We start from the raw sequence: 23696 nt of genomic DNA on the forward strand, positions 1-23696 counted from the left end.
CTTTGGACTTTCCCATAATCTCCCTTCCCATCCCTGTTACTTGTGATCTTTCCCATTAGAATGTAAGTTTCTCCAGGAGAAGGATTATCTTCTCTTTTTGTTTGTGTATATATTCTCAGTGCTTAGTGCATTCCCTGACATATACTGAAACTTTAATAAATGCTTAATGATGATTGACTCTCTGCTTCTCCCAGAGAGCTGGGGCTTAATAGCAGACATCAAATAAGTGCTTTTGAGTGATTGGATTTGTCTAAGGGATTTCTAAAGTCTTCTGCAGTTCTAGATCTTATGAACCACATGAAACACCCATTTCCTCCCAATAGAGCAAGAAGCCGGGAAGTGTTGCACAGTACCTAGTAAAGGAGGAGAGTTAGGGATCATTGAAAGTTCTTTTGATTTTGCAACTATATGACCAGAGCTCAGGACCTTGTCAGCACCACTTCCTAATTGTTTGAATCTTGTCTATAAAATGTGGAGTTGAAACAGATAAACCTCTATGTTTCCTTTTAGTCCTAAAGCTATAACCAATTACTTTCTTGAGTATGTGCAAGGCACCCTACTAGGTACTGTGGGGGCTGTCAGAAGTGATAAGCTGCAGCCTTTGTTTCCAAGGAGCAAATTTATCACTGATATAACATCAAAAGTGTGAAAAGTAAAATAACATCAGAAAGAATATTAGGGCAAGAAGTGTCACAAGGCAGTGATTCTGAAGTAATGTTTGAAAAAGTGGTAGTAACAGTCAATGAAACAAAAATTCTGGAAAGGGAGAAGAATGGAAAGAGCCAGTAGTAGTTCTCTTGATGGAGAAGTTCATTCCAGTCTTCAGGGGAAGTTATTTTCCTTTTGAAAAATTTAATTCTTTAGGTAGATGCTTATTTTAGAATTCTTGATATATTTTGGAGACACTCAGGGACCTTATTGCGTCTTAAGAACAGTTAGTCAAGTCACAGATCAGACTACAGCTGGGAAGTTCCAAATTGAAAGACAGATTGTACACTTAGGATCTGGTTTTGCTCTTTCTAAATATTCCCATTTTATTGTTATCGTTATTTTAAAAGTCTTTCTCCCTGTCACCCTCACCTTTTCTCCCTTTTTCATTCTAAAGTGCCCACCCACACACTGCATTATGCAAATAACCAAGATAGTCCCTGGCCTCTGGAGAGGTTTACCACTCAAAAATAGACAACCTTGACATGTACAGACATTTAACAAAGGACAAATATCTACCAGATACATAGAACTGATGAAATAAAATATTCACATAACGTAAGAACATGACAGGCAGTTCAAATATTTCCTGTAGCTTTTAAATCTGAACATGCAGCAGAACAGGAATGCCCACCACACGATTCAAATTTCTGAGAAGGACCCTAAAAACAATCCATTTCAATCCTTTGATTTTGCAGATGAAGCTAGAATCAGTAAACTTTTATTAAGTACCCAGAATGTGCCAGATATTATAGTGATCTGCCAAGTCTTATCACTGATGGTAGAACCAGGATCTGAATCCACGTTTTCTGACACCTAGTTAGTTCAATTTCTTGTCTCTTTACCTTTGTTCCTATTTGTCTGGGATCTAAGGTAGACAATGCCAGGTGAATCAGCGATCTCAACCTAGGAGCTGGGATAGCAGGATGGGAGAAGGGTATAGGCTATTGGCATTTAACAAGTGTGATCCAACAGGATGAGAGACATCAATGTCGTGCAATTCCTTTGTACACATACAACCCTATACTTTGCTAAGGTGCTAATTAGGATGACTATATTTTCATAGTCTAGTTTGATGACTAGCTTTTTTTTCCTTTGTATTATTAATTTTTATAATTATACTTTTGCTTACTAGTCTCTTTCCAAACATTTCGGATTTTCTTATGGATCTTATGTTTTTGTCATTTTCTTTCTCCTTTTTTTAAATCTTTGGATGGACAGTCAAACTCCAGACCAAACTAGTCATTCCCAGCTAAATGTTTTCATTCCATATTAGCAGAGCAACAGCAAAGTTTTTGGTTATCCTATATATAGGCTCTCATGTAATTCAGTAAATAATTTTTATATAAGGTAGAAGACTTTTGAATTATGGCAGGGAAAAAATATTTACTATATCAATTAATTGGATCAGCTAGGTGATACTAGTGGTGGTGACAGGGTAGAGACGATTCACTGTGAGTTAAAATTCAGCCTCAGGCATTTTTTAGTCATATGACCCCAGGCAAGTCACTTAACCTTATTGATCTCAGTTTCCTCATCTGTAAAATGAGTTGGAGAAGGAAATGGCAAACCACTCCAGCATCTTGGCCAAGAGAACCCCAAATGTGGTTCTCTTGAATGAAAATGAAAAATCACACAAGACTAAATAGCTACTTAATACAAACTATAAATTATATCATCCTACCCTAAGTAGATTATAATCTCCACGAGGACTGAGGCCATATGCTATTTATCATTATATCTTTCCCCATACCTTTCACATTGATCTATATCTTGTTAGTACTTAAAATGTTTATGGAAGGGAAATCTATCACTCTATTCCTTTTAGCTTGACTCTGTATCAGCCTGAGACAGAGCCCATAGCAGGAATAGTGTGGAATGGAGCTAAAATGGCATGACATGCCAGCTCCCACTGCCTCTAAGACTGCTACAACAAAACTGAATTTACTATCCAATTATAAATATTATAGCTAAGATTATACATTTGGTTTCTCACAGCTTATGCCCCTTGCTCCATAAAAATCTTTTGCCTGATTGGAGAATACTTTTATAACTTCAGTTCTAATTCAGGAAGGATTTGTTAAGAAATTACTAAATGCCAAGCTTTATGCTTATATGCTGGAGATACAGAAGATGAGGGACTGAATCTTAATTGTGTTGTGTTCTCACAGTTTAGAATATAGTATTTGGTACACATTAAGTGATCAATAAATACTTGATGAATAAAAATGAAAATGACCCTATTAGAATATCCAGCATTAGTAATACACTTAAAATTAAAAGGTAAGGAAATGAATTTTAAAAAAAGAAATATAAGACAATTCAACAATTTATTTCCCCCTCCCCACATGTACATTTCCCACATTTGCTGAAACTTTCATTTTTGGAGTTATTGCTAGTACTGCCTGTTAGTGATATTTTGGTGTAATTTTTTTTTTTTCTACATGTGCTTTTCAAAAATAGAATGCTAATTTTTCTTGGGAAAGACTGTTCAGACCAAATGTCCTGTTGTGGTGTTTTCAGCCAAGGATGATAATTTTTTTTTTAATGATTAGATGTTCAAATAAAATATGAAACAATCTTTGTTTGTAATTTAGTCTCATTTATTTTGTACATGTCAATTTTTAAATATAAATTAAAAATTGAGTTCTGAATTCTCTCCCTCTCTCCTGATCCTTCTGTACTCCTTGAGAAAGTAAGCAATATAACATGTAAAATCATGCAATTTTATGAAACTTACTCTTCAGGAAGGTGACAAAATTAATATCTCTCCATTCCCTCCTCCCCAAAAGGCCAGAACAAACACAAAAGACTTGCTAAGTTCCAGTAGTAAGTGAGAAACCAAACTCTTAAGGTTAGAATTATTAAAGTGAGCCAAAGATAAGTGATGATTTCATTTCTTGGGATTTTATCAGCAGAGTGTTACCTTATATTCTGTGTCCTGCTTAGCTTTTCTTACTCTTTCATAACTTCTTTTCTGTGTCAATGAGGAGATACCACCTATTTTCTCTCGCTGAACCTCGTTGAATAATCTGAAACTGAAAAATATGCCTGAAAATGTAAAACTGGTTTCTTCTCATGATCTACATCTTCCCCCTATCCTTTGTCCACCTTTTTCTTCACTTCTGAGGGTTTAAGTGAACTGAGCTCCATTCTGCAAATCTCCAATATCACTTGTGATAAGGAATTAAGGTTATCATTCATTAATTTATTGAATTTTCTTATATGACTTTTGGGTGGTATATATTGCACATCATATTTTTCTTATATTAGTTTATAAGATTTTGTATATTATATGTACATTATATTATATATTACATGAGTCATAAGAATATATGCAAGAATCCATAATACTTCATTTGTAACATTATGGAAATGCTGCATTTGAAATATTGATACTGATTGAAAAAATGTTTATTAAGGATTTATTATGTTTCAAGTGCTAGGAATACATATAAAAGAGCTAGTGGTCTCTACTCTCAAGAATCTTATATTGATACTTACATTGAAATAAGTGACCATATATTGTATGAAATGATTTCTCCTGAAATAATTCTAATTCTACGTGGACCTTTTGTTAATTTGGAATATCCGGAGCCAGAGTTTATTTGGTCCATGGTGCCAAAGTCATTGAGCACTGGCAGCATGTAGTAAACCATCTTGGTAGGTAATGTAAATTGAGGTGAAAATACTACATAGTAAGCCAGTTTTCCCTTATGGGTATAGATTCAGGGAGAATAGGAAAGTCAACTTCTGGTTTGCCAGTGGCAGAAAGAATCATCGTGACTGCTGTGATATATTTATCCAGAAAAGCAGTGAAAGAGGTCCCAGCTGTGTAGAAGTATGGTAGGAAATGATTCCATCTTATAGACTCCTGGGTTGGAGTAAGGGAGAATAGGGGATGGGAAGGAAGAAGAAATCTCTTGTTGTTGCTGCCTTCTCCACTGTGTGCTGGTTCTGTAATCAGTTAGTTGGGCCAGTGACTCAACAGCCCCATATGGGAGCATTTTAGGCTCCCCATGACCACACTTCATGGGAAATCAACGCCAACTTATCTTGTGATCAGCAGACTTCAAAATAATAACATGTTCAAATTCTTTCTGTATGAAAATGAAGCAAGAGATATAGCATCAGTAGTTTGTGCATTTTGAAGTGAGAGTCAATTTGGGTTGAACAATCTACTCTACTCCATTCCTGTGGTAACCAAAAAATATGTTAAGTAGATGGCTGGTTGGGGATCCAGGGTACAGCCTAAGGTTAGGGAACAGAGAAAACCTAACTGTATTCCAGATTGGGATCGCACCTGCAACTTTGACTTCATTAACACTAGGCTCTAACCAACTGAGCTAATCAGGCATTGGCAGCTGTGCAGTTGTTAGGGAGTTGCTGTGTTTGATAGGACATTTATTAGCATGCACAGTGAGACAGAACACAGACTGAGCCCAAAATAGCCCAGGCTTTGGTCAAGAAAAATTAGAATTTAAAAAATGTAGTCAGTGGTTTTGATATTATTGCTTTTAAAGTTAATGATATGTGTGATTATTGGATGTAAATTTGATAGAATGATGTGTCTGTGTTTTGCTTGTATCAGTCTATGTGGATATATATGTATAAATACATATACACACATTCATGTGTGTGCGTGCATGGATGTGAAATATAATGAGTTGCTTTGGGGAACTGAGGGCTTAAACGACTTGTTCCTGGTACCTCAATTTGTTTGAAAGACAGTACTACAATCCAAGTTTAGTAGAATCCAGCTTTATCCACTTAGCAGTGTTGCCCAGTTCTTCTTAGATAGACTGGATTTTGTAAAATTAGGTATTTCGGGGTTTTGATCAGTAATCCCATAACTGGTAATAGAATAAGTGGCATTACTATACAGGAAAATTTATAGTGCAAGAATAACTAAAATAGGGGTGGCTAGGTGGTACAGTGGATAGAGCACCAGCCCTGAAGTCAGAAGGACCTGAGTTCAAATGTGGTCTCAGACACTTAACACTTCTTTGTGTTGTGACCCTGGGCAAGTCACTTAACCCCAATTGCCTCAGCAAAATAAACAAACAAATAAATAAAATACCATTTTGGTAGGAGTCTCTAATAATTATTATGATAACACTTTCCCTGTCTAAGTACTTTGATTTTTGGTTTCCTGATCTTAACTCACATTTGTTATTTGTTTTATTTATTTTTTTTTTGTATTCTTAGATACTTAAAAAATTAACTAGCTATAGTTTTGTTATCAAACTATTATGTACTAAACATCAAGCTTGTTATGCTGTGGTAAAATTTTCCAATATTTATTTCAGTTCATCTTAAAATACTCTATATTTGGGTAATTTTAAGGTGACTTGAAAAATTAACATTTTCACTTTTTTTCACAACATTTTTTTTGGGGGGGAAACTCAAGTTTAATCAACAAATAAAAGGAGAATTTCCATGAAAAATATAAAGGAGAACAGAAAAAGGCCTGAAGGTGAATATGTGAATCTCCATTTTGTCCAACTTGTCCTTCAGTATATGATAAATTAAACAAAACTTCCCTGCTTGTACTTCTTAGCCTTTCTTTTGACATTTCTATTTATAACTGGGTTCAAAAATAGAAAAATAGTTCTTTAGCCACTTACAATTCCCAGTGAAAAATAAATTATTATTCGATTCAATAAACAATAATTAAATAGGTGTGCTATCTATAAAGCACTATGCTAGTCTATACAGAGGGAAATAAAGTATGAACCCTACCCTCTTGGAGTTTTTACCCTAGGAGGTAATGTTTTCTTATCTTTGGTAAGATATTCTTCATGATTTGACTGGTACATTGCTGTAAGGTAGGTCATTTTAATTTAGAATTACTTCATTTCTATTGGTTATAATACAATGGGTGGTAATTAAATTTGCATCTTTGCATAGAGAGGATATTGTGAAAGATTAAATGTGAAGAGATACAATAAAGAATAATAATAATAGCTAGAATTGATATAATGCTTTAAGGTTTTGAAGTAGTTTGCATACATTATCTCATCTTGTAGCATAGAGGTTGTTATATTTTCCATTATCCTCAGACAGCTGAGACTGAGAAACATTAAGTGACTTGCCTTGTCCAGGTTCATATAGCTAAGTGTTTCAGGTAGGATTTGAACTCAAATTTAACTTATTCCATCTCAAGCCCCCTTTCTATTGTACCATGTACTTGCCAGATAGCATGCACACAGTGCACACACAAACATACACATATAATGTTTTACCAGGATTTAGAATGAAAAATTACTACTTTTACTCCTAGATTTTGACTGAAATCACATGAAACAGTCTTTGTATGGTGACTAGTTGGACTAGATAAACTAGTCCCCTTTACTTCTTTCTACAGCTATTCTGTAAATTCTCCCTTTGACCCTGAGCAGTTTCTCTTTGCTCCAATTTCTTTATCTGCAAAGTAGAGAAAATAATACTGAAGTTTGGGTTAGTTTCGAGGATTAATTGATAAAAAAAAAAAGCTGTAAGGAATAAACCGCCTGAGTGATAACAGTGGCAGTAATTCACAGGATAATTTTCAGTGAAGGAGCCTTTTGTGGAAGCCCAGATCCTTTGACATCATCCACCATGTCTTGTGCCTTAAAATACTATAATGAAACAAGGGTTGAAGAGGTTTTCCATAGAAAGTGTCCTTTCTTCCTGACTGTGAAGCTAGAATAATGCTATTGGGTCTATTCTAAAGGGCATATGTGTGTTTGAAATGCCCTCTTCCTCCTCCCCCCATCTCTCTCTTCTGTGCCTTGTGATATGCACAAAATACTGTATTATCTTCCAGAATTGGGATATTCATTTCAGTTACAGCCTGAAAAATCACCCTATTAGAGCAACAGACTGCTAATATAATTGAAGAATACATCTTCTCATCTTTCCAGCATTCATATCCTGAATTCCATAAGATCTGGCTAATTACATAGTCCATGTACAGAGAGATGGAAGATCTTAGTGGTATAATACTTGAAAAGAGAACATCATAAGTACTTACTAAATGTTTGTTGATTTAATATTGGGCAACACTTAAGTATTTACAACATTAAGAAGTTAGGATTATGGATTTAAAGTTGAAAGAGAACTTTGAAATTGTCTAATTTAGCCTTCTCTTTTATAGATAAGGGAAATGAAGCCTAGAGAGGCAAGGGACTGACCCATTTGGATTTAGACTCCTTCCAATATAGTCTTCTTGGGGTATTTGCTCAGTGTGAGAAATCTAAACTCATTCCCAAATAGCTTGTATAAGTATACTTGATTGGAGTGACAAGATCTGAGATTTGTGAGTTATATCACCTCTCTGAGCCTCAATTTATTCTATAGGCAAATTGAGGATTATGTAGTACCTATTGTCCTCAAGGAGTTTTTGGGAGAATCACAGGAGATAATGTATGCTAAGCAAACATATATATTATATGATTTTAATGAATATTTGTATTTACTATTTTCTCATTTGTAAAACATGGTTAGGAAAATTATGATGCCTGTCCTAATTAAATTGAAATGTTCCAGGAAAATAAAGTAATATGTGGGAAAATATACTGTAAACATAAAGCACTGTATAAATGGATAGGGATCCATATTATTCTGTCTCTATCAATCTCTGCAGGTGAAGAACTGGGAAAGAAAGGATTTCTTAGATTTCTTTTCCTCATTTCCTTTTCCAAATTTCATTTTTTTTTCAGTTATTCTATTTTTATTTAACATTCAGATAATCCATTATTTGCTCAGTGTATTTACTGTTAACTTTTAGGATATTTGAATTGGAAGAGACCGTCTAAAAAGTTATTTGATAGATGAGGAAAGTAAGGTCCAAAAAGGTGAAATATGTTGCTTAAGATAACAGGTTGTAAATGGCAAACTTAAGATTCTAGTATTCTGATTCTAAATCTTTGGTCCTTTCTCCTATTCTAAGTTCTTTCCATCTGGGTCAACCAATTTTCTTTTTAATAGAGGTCAAGTGTTTTTATAAAAATTACAAATAATTCAGATTTAAAAAGAATTTTTAAAAATTTATTTTTATATTTATTTATTTTTGCTGAGGCAATTGGGGTTAAGTGACTTGTCCAGGATCAAGCAGCTAGGGAATGTTAAGTGTCTGAGGTCAAATTTGAACTTAGGTCTTCCTGACTTCAGGGGTTATGCTCTATCTATTGTGCCACCTACCTGCCCCAAAAGAGCATTTTTCAATGCATCTATGCAGTAAAATTCCCTGCAAAATTTATCTTCCGGTCTCCAATAGTGATTCAAATACCTATGTTGACTCCAAAGAAAGAGATTGGATTAATATTTATGTACAACGATGTTGTCAGGCATATAATAAAAAACTAAGCTGTGAAAGACCCACAAAATTCACATCCTGTTTTCATTTTTGAATGTGAAAGAGCTTCCTCTTTAAGAGAAGAGGAATACATTTGTCTTTAAACTGATAGGTATTGCACCTGTTTATCTGGTTATAGGGAGAGAAATTATAAATTCTTTATTAGTTGCAAGAATCCAGAGGAATGACCCTATATTCTAATTTCTTTTTTGTTAGAATCTCTACCTAAATAAAAATTCATTTAAAAATCTGTAAATTAGGCATATCTTCAACTACCTATCCATTTTTTTTTTTACTTCTTACTTCTTTTTCTCTCTTTCTCTTCTTTCTTTCTGGCAATGCAGAAGGGAATGAATGTCTTTTCTGGCAAGAGTCAAAGGAATCTAATCTCATATAATGAGTTCAAACCTTTGTATGTTTTAAATTATATCCTAAACTTAGTGAAGCCTTTTCTTCAAACCATGCTTTGAGAACCAGTGCTTGAAATTACATCATTACTTTAAGGTTAAAGGTGGAAAATTCATATGTTTGGGAGGTGAAGACTCTGAGTGCCAGAGACAAAAAAAAAGATAAGTGACAGATAATGCAATGTTAGATTTGGCACAAAGATGTTGGGATGGGTTCTTTGGAATGAGTCAGTTGCATAGTATTGAACATATGTATCCAACGCTGTGTACTTGGTAGTGTGGGAGAACCATAAAAGGTATAGATTAGATCATCCATACCCTCAAGTAGCTTACAATTTAGTTGGGAGATAGAATCAATGGACCTTTATTATATCTATTTTATATCCCAAACTGTGCTTAGGTGCTAGAGAAAACAAAACAAACAAACAAACAAACAAACAAATAAACAAAAAAATTTCCCTCAAATGCTCATATTCTCCTGGTTAAAAATGTATTCAAATGTTAATTTGTAAATATTAGTTGCAGGGTAAATATGTTAGTTCAGGAGAATTTAACATGGGAGTTGTTAAAGATTTAATATGGAAGATGTTTTGATTTATAATAAATTATGATAAATTACTTTAAATAATTCAAAACAAGAAGAAATGTCACACAAAGTAGTAAATGATTATAGTTAAATAAATGCCTAAGTGCTTAGAGACCTTCTGGAGATTACTTCCAGCTGGAGTGATCAGAGACATCTGTAATACACTGTCCTTAAAAAAACTGACTACCTTGTGATCTATCTGGCAGGTAGCTTAGGTGTGGTCTTGATTTGCCACTGGGAACAGACGATTTTAGAAAAATCCCTCAAGACTGATCTCAGCAACAGTTAAATAAATTAGCCTTGGAGCTTTTAATCTTTAAGAGGCTAAGACCTAATTCTTGTGATCGCTTTTACACAAGTCCTTAATAAATGCTTTTTGTATAGTAATTATTTATATTTTGTTAAAAGAAGACCATTGCTATATAGGCTTTTAAAGTAGCTTATAAATGTTGATTTTATATATATTAAGATTTTAGCTAATATATAGATAGTGCTTTAAAGTTTGGATATGCTTTATGTATATTTTCTATTTTGATCTCTCAATAACTCTAAGTACTTTTAATACCCTCATTTTATAGGGAAGGAAACTGAGGCTGAGAGGAGTAAAAATGATTTGTGCCTTCCCTCTGTTGTTTGTTTTCAATTTATTCTGTATATAACTTGTTCATACCCAATTATTTACGTATTTTTTCCCATCTGTTAGACAGTGAGCTACTTAAAAGGAGGGAGTGGTTTATGCTCTTCTTTTGCACTGGGGAAGGCACTTAAAAATGTTTATTGACTGTCTTCACTTAAAAATATTTATTGTTTCACAGCAAGTAAGTGTCCAAGGCAGAATTTGCACTCAGTTCCTCCTGACTCCAAGTACAATAATTCCTCATAGAACAGTATTCTCTTCCTCTTCAGAATCTTCATTAGGTTTCCTGACAGTGGAAAAGCTATCTGTAAGCTTATGTTCATCTCATCTTTCCCATTCTTCTCTCTGGTCTCATTCAGAATTTTCTAATCTTAGTATTGATTGAAAAGGACCTTTGATATCATTAAGTGTAGCTTCTTTACTCTGATAAGATGGAGGGCTCATTTAGTCAAGGATGAAGTAGTAAATCAAATCTCACCTCTACAGATTTCCCAAAACATTGTCACCCAACCTGCACTTTGGTACTTCTAGTAAAAGGGAACTAACTACCTTATAAAGGTAACTTCTTTTCTGAGGTATGCTGAGGCAAAAACCTGCATCTTTTTCTTTCCAATTGCTCCTGATTTTGCTTTGTGGAACAATAAATAACAAAACCACTTCCTTTCCCACATGGCGGCTCTTCTTGTGTTTGACAGTTCTCAAGCCTCCTCAGCCTTTTCTTGTTGTCCATGAAGCTTTTCTTCAGTTGTTTCTTAAATGAGAGAGGTCTCATCACCCATCTGATCCTTTGTAGTTTATCATCCCCCCTAAAAATGGCATCTAGAGTTGATCTAGTAGAATCAAGTTAAAGAACTCTTGCCTCCTTTAATGGTATCTCCACAGCTTGTACAAAGTAGGTGCTTAAAAAACACTCAACCGAATGAATAAATTGCCAACTCAGACAAGGCACTGTGGTCTCAAATCACTAACTTTTTTTACAATTGTACTTTGGGGTTGATTTATATTGAACACAGCCAACTTAAACTACCCAGGTCTTTTTCATTTCTTCACATAAGCTTCTATCAGCTTCTTTTCTGTCTTTTTCTCCTTTCACATACCCTGACGCCTTCTGTACCCCTGTCTTTTATTTATTCAGCTGGTATTTTGAAACTTATATATAGAAGTTTGCACTTAAGAATATTACCTGTAATGGTTGATTTGGATCTGTCATTGCAGTTTATGAAGATGCATTTGAATCTTAGGCCCTGTCACCCATCCATTTACCTACGCTTCCCAATTTGATGTCATCCACAAATATTTAGTCAGTATCTCCTTTTTTTCCTTCCTCACTCCTACTATTGTTGAAAATGTTAAAAGGACAGAGTTAAGAATAGAATCTTATGAATTACAAAATAAAAAGGTGTCCTTCTCCCAAGGTTCCCACACTATATGAATCACTAGTTTTTCTTACAGATATTAATACAGAATAATCCCTCAATGCAACCCTGGTGAAGCAACATGGGAGAATTCATATTGTAGAAGGTTGTTTCTCTGTACTTTTGTCTTGCTCCACTAAACTCTTTCTCTATCAACACCTTCTGCTTCTCCCATCCTATGACCACTACCACTATCACCTCCTCCTCCTCCTGCTCTTCTTCTTTCTCTATTACCATCTCCTATTTCTCTTCCTTTACTAGCATCTTCTCTTCCTGTACAACTATCCACTCTTCTTCTTCTAGTATCACTTTCTCTTGCTTTTCTCTTTCCTCCATTTCTCCTACCTCTCCTCCATTCTCTTCCTCTCCTACTACTATCTCCTTCTCTTCCTCTTTCACTTTCATCTCATCCTCCTTTTTTTTCCTCTTCCTCTTCCCAATATTTAGTCTTTGCTATTTTTCTTCTACTTTTCCAAAGAAAGGACTGTTTTCCCTTTAGAGTAATCAGGAGAGCTTCTTTCACAGATGGCACGGGTATGTCACAGTGTGCTGTGATAGCACTTATTCTGGTCTAAAAATCACACTGTTTATTATATTACACCAGAGATCACACTGCCCAGAGACAATAAAACCCAAGGAGATTATGAAAGAAAATGGTTAAAGAAGATGACTTGAAGGACTTGAAGGATAATTCAGGTGAACAAAGGACAAGGCAGCGCATCTTGAGAGTACTCCTGGAATTAGATATTAGGTTCCACAGTTACACCTGCTCTTGTTTCTGTGATTCATAGAGGATCTCTTGAGAAGATTAAAAAAGGGCAAATGCAATGGCTGCCATTAAAAGATGGGAAAAGGATGACCCTAGCAATTATAGACTGGTCAACTTTCCCTTGATACTGGAGAGATATGACAGCAATTTATCAGATAATTATTCTGAAATCAGCTAGGAGAGCCCAAGGTACTGAGTTGCAACTGTCTTAGCTTTGTATAGGAAATCATACCAGACCAATTTCATTTCCTCCTATGATAAAGTGACAGGCCATCTAGACAAGGAGGAAGCAATAGATAGAATCTAAACCAACTTTGGTAAAGCTCTTGATAATTTCCTACATGACATTTTCATCAACATAGCAGAGAGATACAGTCTATACTACACCGGTCGGGTTCTCTGACTCCTTCACTCCCCCTCCCATACACACACAAACACACATTCCATACACACTCAGATACATCGCTATATACTTCTCTTTGTAAATATTTATATGTATGCAGAAAGGATGGAAAACGGTCTTAGATCATTTGTATGTGTATACATTGTGGGTATAGCTATATATTAAATTAACAGATTTAAGGGTAAAGGAGTGTATGTGTGTGTGTGTGTGTGTGTGTGTGTGTGTGTGTGTGTGTGTGTGTGTATCTGGAGAGGGAGAACTACATGGGCCTGGTTATATGTAGAGAAATAAATATGGATATATTTGTAAAGCCACATATGGCTCTCTCCATTGCTCTATACTTGTCTTTTTTTTTTTTTTTTTTGTCATTACCAGTGATTTCATTGGCACTTCTAACTTTCTCCCCCTGCAAACAAACCAGGACTTTGTGACCAAAAATTCTTTTGGAACTATGTCTGCACTATAAAAAAATGCCTTTTAATTTTTGGGTCTAGTTTTCCTTTGGAGTCCAGTAACTATCTCCAGTCTTGTCTCAATCTCTGAAATTTGGACTGCTGAATTTGTTGTCACTTTTAATATTGCATAAATAGTTCATAGAAAAATTAATATTTTTGAGCTACTTCAGTCACTTTGTGACTTTGGATAAGTTATTTAACTTGCCTCAGCCTTAATTTCCTCACTTTTTAAAATGAGAGAATTGTGCTGGATGCTTTCTTCTAGAACTAAAAAGTTGGAACTCTGTGAATATGCTAAGATATTTTTAAAAAAGAAGTTCTTAAACATTATATAGCAAACTCTTCACTAAGGACACGCAGGTGTAAAAGCAACGATAGACTTTGCTCTCTAGGATATTATTTATATCCAGTGGACAAAGCCACACATATAGGGATGGGAGCCAGGAAAGGTTGCTTTGTTCTAGAACGTTGCCAGCGTGATTTTGTTGGGGGAGGGAATCAATGTCTGTGGAGGGATATATTGCTGTAGATTGTTTCGTGAGCCTTGGTTCGGATTCTAGAAGGAGTAAAAATGGAGAACCTTTGGAGGTGATGGGGTCAGAAGAAAGGAAACAAGAATGGCAGAGAATTGTGGAGGAGGTATTTGGAGAAGAGAAGGTGTCAGGGGAAAAAGGAATGTTTTGGTGAAGGTGAGTACTTTTGGTTGGAGTACTTTTGGTTCAGGGAAACAGTGTGAAATAAGGTTGGAAAGTTAGGTTGGGAAAGAATCCAGAGGATTAAGGAAATCTGAATTTTATTTTGTTGGCCTTGGGGAGCCCTTGAAAGTTTTTTCTTTTTTTTTTTTGAACAGAGAAATGACATGATCAAAGCTTTGTTTTAGGAAGATTAATATTGCAGCAACATTTTTGCCGTATAAGGTTGCTAGTTTTCAGGAAATATGATTTGACTGAATTTCTGTAATGATAAGCTTTCTGGGATCCTACTGTATTTCTTAACTATGAATTCTTCTCTCTATTTCACTCTGACTTTAATACCATTGTAACGGCCTTTCACTGTAATATATACCCTAAATTAGCATTAGCGAGTATTAAGCCTGTAGAATTTATCGAAGGGGATGGTGATTAGAGAAGCTTAAATCAAACTGATTTTTTTTCCCCCAAGAATTTGGATTAGAGTGTGTGTGCATCTATATATGGGGCTGTTTGGCTGTAGAAACACATGTTGGTCAGGTGTGACCTTCAGGTTACCTTCTCTGTCTAATCATGGTGTGGTTGTAACTCCATGTCCTCAAAGACAATGCCGGGAGACTCCAACAAGAGAGGATAGACAGATTACAGTGGTCAGCCAAAAACCGGTCCAGCAAATCTGGAAGAGGCTCATCACTGAAAGGTTGAGCACCTACTGTCAAGAGTTTCCAGCCACAATAATTCACAAAAAATATTTGCTAAGATTAAAAGGCTAGGGATCTGTATTTGTGCATTCACTTTGAAGCATTAATATATAGAGTGATGTTCACTTAGAGAGAGGGAAATCTGGTGGTTAAGAAATCCTCATATCATAAACATGAGCTTATGTTCCCCAAATTCATATTTAGCCTTAGTACAAACTTAGAAATTTAATATTTAATTCTTCTGTGCAAAAACAGCATCTCAACTAATGTGCAGAAAGACATGCAGAGAAATGCATGTCTTAAAATATCTTACATGTCTTAAAAAGAGAAACAGAATTCTGTGAAATTGCTAGACCTACATACTGAGTTATCAGTATGTTACTAATGAGCTATATGATCTTAGACAAGTCAATTCTCTGGTCCTCATTTTTGCTCACCTCCATATAGTGATTAGATTAGATGATTCCTAAAGGTCCCTCCTAGATTTAAAAAAAATGTGAGTCAGTGAGAATTCTAAATAAAAAGAAATGATTTGGAAAGTAAAAGTGATCTTATCTTAGTAAAAATAAAAAAGGAGGACTTGGGGAAAGAACCAATGAGAAAAAAAGCAAGACATATAAATGGGGGAAAGAATAAATTAACTATGGAATGAATGAAGAAAGAAAGGTCAAAATTACAATTTTTGTTTTGGAAACATGTCTTTTTGAATGTTTTTAAGCTTTTGGTCTCTTTAATGCTACTTGAGTGGGTTGATCATAATTCACATATGGCTTATGAAAAAATGTAAACAATTAGGGGCAGCTAGGTAGTACAGTGGATAGAACACCAGTTCTGAAGTCAAGAGGACCTGAGTTCAAATCTGGTCTCAGACACAACACATTCTAGTTGTGTGATGCTGGGCAAATCACTTAACCCCAATTGCATCAGCAAAAATAAAATAAAAACACACACAATTTATTTAGGATAAATATTCTTGTTACTGTATGTGTGCATTACTTTTGAGCTGTTTCCACATTATTAAACTCTTCCTTTAAAAAGGAAATGCATCTTGGCAATCATTGATGAACCAAGAACAAGAATGATCATGAGATGAGAGCAAAGCAAGTGCTGCTGTTGAGACTGGTTTTAGTTAATTTAATTAATGGCTCAGGAAATAGTGTTCCTGGAAGCTGGCTCTCATCTCAGGGATCAAGTTATTATTTTATTCTCAGAATGAGGAGATAGTACATAGTATTTGGAGACACCCATGAGATCCCAAGGCCTAGTTTGGAATCTAAGTTTGATACCTGCTAGCAAATCACTCAGTCTGACTGTGATGGTAATGAGGATATGTTGAAGCTTATTTCAAATGATTGTTAAATTTTTGTCTTAATCTTAAAACCTTGAAAACTGACACATGAGAGGGCTTAGTTTGTTGTCTTGTTGATTGACTAGAGCTAAGAAAGTGATGGATAAAATGTTAATGCAAATTAAACTCAAAAGTGTATTATGTGTACATCTTTTTTTCCTCATAGCCTCTTATTAAACCCCTAATAGTAGAGAATTAGGGAAGATTTTATGGAAGGAGTGTTTTTGGAATTGAACCATAAAGAGAAATTAGGATTCTGAAAGGCACAGGTGAGAGATAGTATCCAGTCTAGGAAAACAGCTAAAAGTTTAGTTTATTGGATCCTTATTTGGATTTATTATATTACCATATATACATATTATATATATTACTATATATATTATTATATGAATTATTTGGATTTATTATATTACTATATGAATTATTATATAACTATATGAAAAAAGGCTGCACAGGTAGATTGGAACCAGAATTTGGAAGCCCTCAAATTCTAAACAGAGGAATTTATGTAGAGAAGGCAATAGGATGCCATTGAAGGTGGAGGTATTTATTTATTGTTTTATTCATGGGAATGACCTGTAATTTAGGAAGATTATTTTGATAATTGTATTGAAGGTGGATTGGAGAGGAGAAAATCTGGAAGCTAAATAACCAATTAAATTGATATTATGGTAGTCTAGGTAAAAAGTGATTGGGGGCTTATATTTGAGTGACCTTTGTGAGTACAAATGAGATGGGTTTACTAATATAAGAGGACCCCAGAATTAGAGTATAGGAAAAACCTTCATATATGAATCAAGGAGACTTATGGGAAATAGCCCCTTTAGGGTAAAAATAGACAGTATTTTGAGAATATTAATGAATCTATTGGTAAATTATTACTTTTTCCTCCTCCCCATTAGAATGTGAGATCTTAGAAGCCAAATTTAAAAAAAAATATTTTATTTTATTTCTTATTTGTTACCATGAAAATGAAAACAGTTCATGGTCTAAACTCTTAATAAATGTTTGTTGATTAATAAATTAATTACACTCAGTGAATTTTAAATAATTAAGACCTTTTGTAAAGTACTCAATGTGAAGTGCCCATGGTTTTTTACAGTTTGTGTTCGGTGAATGTGTATTTTCCAGGCAGAGTTCAAACTGAGCCAAGAAAGGAGAAAATAAGAAGTCAGATCTTTAAAAGACTTCATAACCTCTAGTCTTTGCTGAATATATGTAGCAGAACAGAACCCAGGGTCATCTTCACAACACCACAAGCAATTTCATTAAGATTTGCATACCACTGACGTTTCTTAGGATTCTAGTCCATCAAATGACTGTAGAATTAAACTGGAAACCAACTTCCTTAGATCAGAAAACTGATGACCTGAAAGTGTTAAATGATCTTTTATTATTAGTCAATCTTGATTCTGGAATAATAAAGTCTAGCCACCTTGACTAATTTTATTTTGAAGAACTGGCACATGTCATTGGAAGAATAAAGTGAACAGTTGTTGTAAAAGAAATGAATACAAAGAAGGAATTTTGCTCCCCTTTGAAGCCTAAAGAAAAAAAAATTAGGAAAGGAAGAATCCCACCCTTTAAATTTGGCAAATCTACTGTGTGTGACTAAAAAGACAGTGGACTTTAGTCTTAAAATAGAGGCATCTGTTGCTTTGTACAAAACTTATGAAAATTATACTCAAGGTTCTAGTGACTTAATGTGACAGATTGTAGAATTTCTTCCTTTGCAGGAACTTTTACCTCGTGATTCCTTCCCTGAAAAAACCTATCCACCTTCTGAATTTCCTATTTGTGTCATAGGCACTAACATGCTCCCACTCATCCAGGTTTGCAAGCTCTGAGTTTAATCTCCAGTTCCTTACTTTCTTTCTCTTACTGCTCCCTGCCCTTCCCCCATTCAGTCACTAACTACATTTGATCAATCCTCTCTCTTCAGTATTCTGACATTCGTTCTCTTCTGAGAGAATGTTCAGGTCACAGCTATTTCTTTTGGTGATGAACTATTGCAGGAGTCTTCTGATTGGTCTCCCTGATTTTGGTTTCTCTTCTTGCTAACACATGATCTGAACCCATGAAGATGAATCTGCAGATCTGGCACTTTATCCACTGTGCTACCTAGCAGCTCACCCACCAATAATATTTTAGTTACAATTTCAAAATCACTTTACAGTGACTTTGGGTTTGTTATGTATGTGTGTACATAAATACATAAATGTGTGTTATTTCACATGCTAGAATTAAATTCTTTGATGGCATCAATTTAAATTTTTTTTCTTTGATTCCTCATTTTGTTCTTTTAGTATCTGCTACATCATAGCTGCTTAATAAATATCTATTAATTAATTGTTGATTGGGTCATTGATACTGAATTGATAATATATAGCTAATATGTTTTAAGAATATTCTTCCCAACACTTTATCTTTACAGAACAGTCACTGATAATGTTTTACATCAGTTAAAACAAAAATGTGTGTCACCATGGCAACTTCTCAGGACCTGGGATTTGATTGCGGAATTCTCAAAAGTTGAACCCAAATCATTAAGAATTGTAAGGGCAGCATTTCTTATCTTCAGACAGGAGGCCCTGAAAGCTCTTTTTGAGAGGTTGGTAGTAGGGTTTTTATTAAATGCTTACTAGAGAAGGACCTCTACACCTAACATTATAATACCATAGTAACTCAGTAACTGGGGTATGATAGGGGTGAGGGGTAATAGCAATTATTTAGGAGCTGTAGCATTTATGAGTCCCTGAGCACAGATTTGTTCTGATTCTTCAACAGATCTTTTCAGATGCTTCGCAATCAGAGGGCTTTTACTTCATTGCATTATTGGGTAAAGGGCACTAGAAATTTTTTTTTCTTTCCAGAATATGTATGTGATGTCCAAGCAATTTCATTTAGATACTTGTGGTTTACCAGAATGCACCTTAAACCAGAGGGTTGGGACACTATAGAGACTTTAAGACTGAAGAATTTTTTAACTGTTTGCACTAATTTGTACAAAGTAGCTAAGATACATTTGCCTATTTCATGAAATCTATATTGTTACTTAGTTATTTTCAGTAGTGTCTGACTCTTTCTGATCCCATTTGGGCTTTTCTTGGTAAGATATTGTGGTGATTTGCCATTTCTTTCTCTTGCTCATTTTACAGATGAGTAAACTGAAGCAAAGAAGGTTAAATGACTTGCTTAGTGTCACACAGCTTCTAGTGTCCGAGACCAAATTTGGACTCCAGACTTCAACACCTGATGCTCTAACTACCTTTCTCAATTATATAGTGCTTTAGCATTTATTTAGCCTCTGTCTCACCAGAGCCCTATGAAAATGTTGTTATTCCATTTTGCAGATGAATATAGGATAGCAGCCCCTGATTCTATTTGAGTTTACTACACTGCCCTAGAGGAACTATTTACAAGGAATACTGCAAAATGCTGTAATATGAATACCCCCTCCTTTTAGATCTCCTTTTTAAAAACTTACTCTTTTTGTATTAAGTATACTTAAGAAAAGGAGTCTCCTGTATTAATCAAGAAAACATTCAGGGCAGCAGATTGTAAAAGCTGAGGAAGGAGGAGAAAATAGGTGTGTCTCTTTGTGTGAACCACACAAGTGACACATTGTTTTTTAAAAAGTAAACAAAATAGTTTTGTTACCTAGCTTCAGAAAAACCTTTCACAGGAAAGTACAGGTGGATGACTTAACAACATTGGCTGTACCTCCTGTTTCTCTTAGAGCTAACTCAGTTTCAGGGATGGTTTCACAGGAAGGAAGGAGCTGGATACCTGGAGCCCATGCTTCTTTCCGAACCCTGCTGACCTGGGCAACACCCAGGCACCTCACCAGGTTGATCAGCAGCATATCACTGGGGCATCAGGTAGACCTCCAGAACTGGACTACCTGTACCTCAGGTTTTGTAGTGAGAAGTTAGAGCCCCAAGATCTGGGAATGAGGATATAGTGTGTTCTTTCTTCTTTTTCTTCATATCAACTTGTAAAAATGCTAGAAGAATACAGGATTTGAAAATCTAATAATATTCAGCTAAAATGAAGGTAGGGAAGAGGATGAGGAAAGACCTGATTGTGTTCTTTTATTGTTTGCTATTATTCCATTCCTTGAAAGAGAATATAGATTCCCTATTTTCAGAACTTAGATTGTCCAGAAAGAGACAAAACATTAGGAAAAGAAATCAATATTGGTCTGATTGTTATAATAACACTATTGACTTAAATTGGGAAGATTGCTGATACCTAAGGTAAACAATATAAATGTTAGTAGCTTTAATGTTGCAATGCTTTCGTAGGTAGTTTTTACACAGCTGTGTGACCTTTTAAGAAATAATCTTGGAAAAATTTCTACCATCAGTGCTGATCCATTGACTTAGATCCCTGGGAATCCAGAAACTGATAGTAATGTTGTGTTAATTCATATCAATGTTGCAGAAGTGTTCAGAGGTTTGATGCATTTGATATTAATACAACTCTACATGGGGGAATAATAGTTGTTGCTAAACCATATTTGTTTATTAAACACTTATTATGTGCTGGGTACAAGATCACACAGTTAGTAATGATCAGAGCTAGTGCTGAAACTGAGGTTTTAGTGCTCTTTCCACAACACCATGAACTGGGGTGGAAAGGAGTTAAGAAGTTTGAATCCTTCTTTGATATTTACTATCTTTTTTTCTTAATAGAATTTTATTAGTCCAAATACATGCAAAGATAGTTTTCAACACTCACCTTTGAAAACCTTGTATTTCAAATTTATTCCCCCCCTCCCCTCCACTTCCTCTTCTAGACAGTAAGAATTGCAATATAGGTTAAACACTGACATTTAATATCTAAATAACTGTGAGCATATAAATCACCTTGAAAATTTATTTAGTGCCTAGTTTGTACCAAATGGGGTTACTAGGTGGCGCCTAGTGCACAGAGTGCTGGACTCCTGAGTTCATGCTCCTAAGTTCAAATCCAGCCTCTGACACCTACTAATTGTGTGACTCTGGGCAGGTCACCTAATCTATTTGCCTCAGTTTCACATCTGAAAAATGAACTGGAGAAGGAAATCACAGAGTACGCCAGTATATTTGCCCAAAAACACCCCTCAAAAGCATGTACAAAATCAGACACAATGAAGAAATGACTAAACTACAGCAACAACATGTACCAGGCATTGTGCTAAACTCTAGGGGAAAAAAGAAAAGTAAAAGACCTGCCCACAGGAAGCTCACCTTCTACTGGAGGAGACAAAAAGCAAATAATTAGTACAAAAGGAAAAATGAATTGTTCGTGGAATAGCAAGGAGGCCAGTGTCACCAGATGGAAGAATATGTGGTGTAAGAGGATGGGAAAGATAGGAGGGTGCTAAGGAGTCATGGTCAGACCAGCACTTTGGGAAAATCATGTTAATAACTGGACAGAGAATGGATTTGACTGTGTGTACTCTTTGATGCAGCAGTGTTTCTACTGGACCTGTATCCCAAAGAGACCATAAAAAAGAGGAAGGAACCCACACGTGCAAAAATGTTTGTAGCAGCTCTTTTTGTAGTGGCAAGAATGTCCATCAGTTGCAGAATAGCTGAATAAACTGTGGTATATGAATGTTATAGAATATTATTGCTTTATAAGAAATGATCAGTAGAATGATTTTAGAAAGGCCTGGAAAGACTTACATGAGTTAAGTGAATTGAGTAGAACCAAGAGAACATTGTACATGGCAACAAGATTATATAATGATGAGTTCTGATGGACTTGACTCTTTTAGCAGTGAGGTGATTCAGGCGGTCTAATGATAAGAAAGCCTAGAGAGGGGACTGTGAGGACTAAATGTGGATCACAACATAGTATTTCCCCTCTTTTTTTGTTTAGTTTTTGTTTTCTTTTTCATTTTTATCCTTTTTGATTTGACTTTTCTTGTGAAGATGATAATGTGTAAATATGTATAGAAGAATTGCACATGTTTAACATATTGGATTGTTTGTCTAAGGGAGGGGGGAAGTAAGGGAGAGAGAAAAAATAAAAAAGAGAGAGAGAATGGATTTGAGTGGGGAGAGACTTGAGGCAGGCAGTCACTATATCTAATGTTGAGGATCTATATCAAGATGGTGGCAAGGGCAGAGGGAAGAAGGGGATATATATATAAGGAATGTTGCAAGCATGAAATTAGGAGGCAATGGGCATTATTTGTGTATGGGAATTGAGCTGTCCTCATTCTGTACAATAGAGATCATGGCACCTGTAATACCTTACCTATAGTGTAATTGTAAAGTTTAATGACGGAATGCAATATAAGCTTCTGTATAAATGTAAGCTGTGATCTATGTAAATTGTCAAATGTCCATGTTTCTTTTCAGAGGATCCATTCCAGACTCTTCCTCTGCAAATTGTTCTTTCTCTCTTATGTGCTTCTCTAATAACTATTATCCATATAATATGCTAGTAGTTACTTCTATCCAGTTTTGAATATCACTTTTTTTGCCATCTTAACCTAGTATTTTATTTTTTTTATCATTACTTGAATTTTCACATTTCCACCTTATCTCCTGTCCTAGATTGTTAGTTTCTTAAAAGTAGAGGCTTCTCTGTTTGTGGATACCTAATAGGATGCTTTGCACATAGTCAACAGACAATGTACCTGTTGATTTGATATGATTAAACTGAATTTAGTCTTTGGGGATTGCTTTTGTGATATGTTGCAAGCATATTTGATTAGGATGGCAAAGGGAACCCAAGGGTAGTTTTGTTATTTGTTTTGATTTGGTTTGGTTTTTTGCTTTTGCTATGTGCAGAGAAAGTAACTTCATCACCTGCTTTCCTTTTGATGTGCAGAACATTTAGACAAAGCGGAACTTATTTACTCAAGAGGTCACACTTTTTTGTTAATATAATGTTTTAGATCTATTTTTTTTAAATAGAGGAGGTTGCTATATTTGTGTTTTGTTTTAGATGTATATACAAAATTGCTATTTTCCTCAGTGTTACAGCTTAATTAAAATGTCATTCATATATCAAATAAGGAGAATCTAGGGGGTAATGCCGCAGGGTGGCAATATCAAGGATTGCTATTTTCTGTAAAAAAGCCTTTGCCAATTTATTTATTCTAAGCCTTTCTCAAACCTGGATTTTGGGTTTCTAGCATAGGTCCATGCAGCTTTAGGGACAGGAGTGAAGACTATGGATATTTTATAGAATATAGTGGATGTATTTTAGATATCATGTAGGATAATTATATCTCTCC

The 23696-nt window shown here is 35.1% G+C and overlaps 1 protein-coding gene across 8 annotated transcripts in view; it reads left to right on the top strand.

Moving 5' to 3' along the window:
- Nucleotides 1–23696, top strand: part of DIP2C (disco interacting protein 2 homolog C) — a 578672-nt gene that overhangs the window by 207749 nt on the left and 347227 nt on the right. The window contains exon 1 of one of the 8 annotated variants that reach the window (XM_074267261.1): nt 14314–14407. The exons of the other annotated variants lie outside the window; for them this stretch is intronic. The gene's annotated coding sequence lies outside the window, so the exon portion shown is untranslated. Of the gene's footprint in view, nt 1–14313; nt 14408–23696 lie in introns of those variants that run through there. 8 annotated transcript variants of the gene reach the window in all.

Source organism: Sminthopsis crassicaudata, chromosome 5 (genome assembly GCF_048593235.1).
Source record: "Sminthopsis crassicaudata isolate SCR6 chromosome 5, ASM4859323v1, whole genome shotgun sequence".
Lineage (NCBI taxonomy): Eukaryota > Metazoa > Chordata > Mammalia > Dasyuromorphia > Dasyuridae > Sminthopsis > Sminthopsis crassicaudata.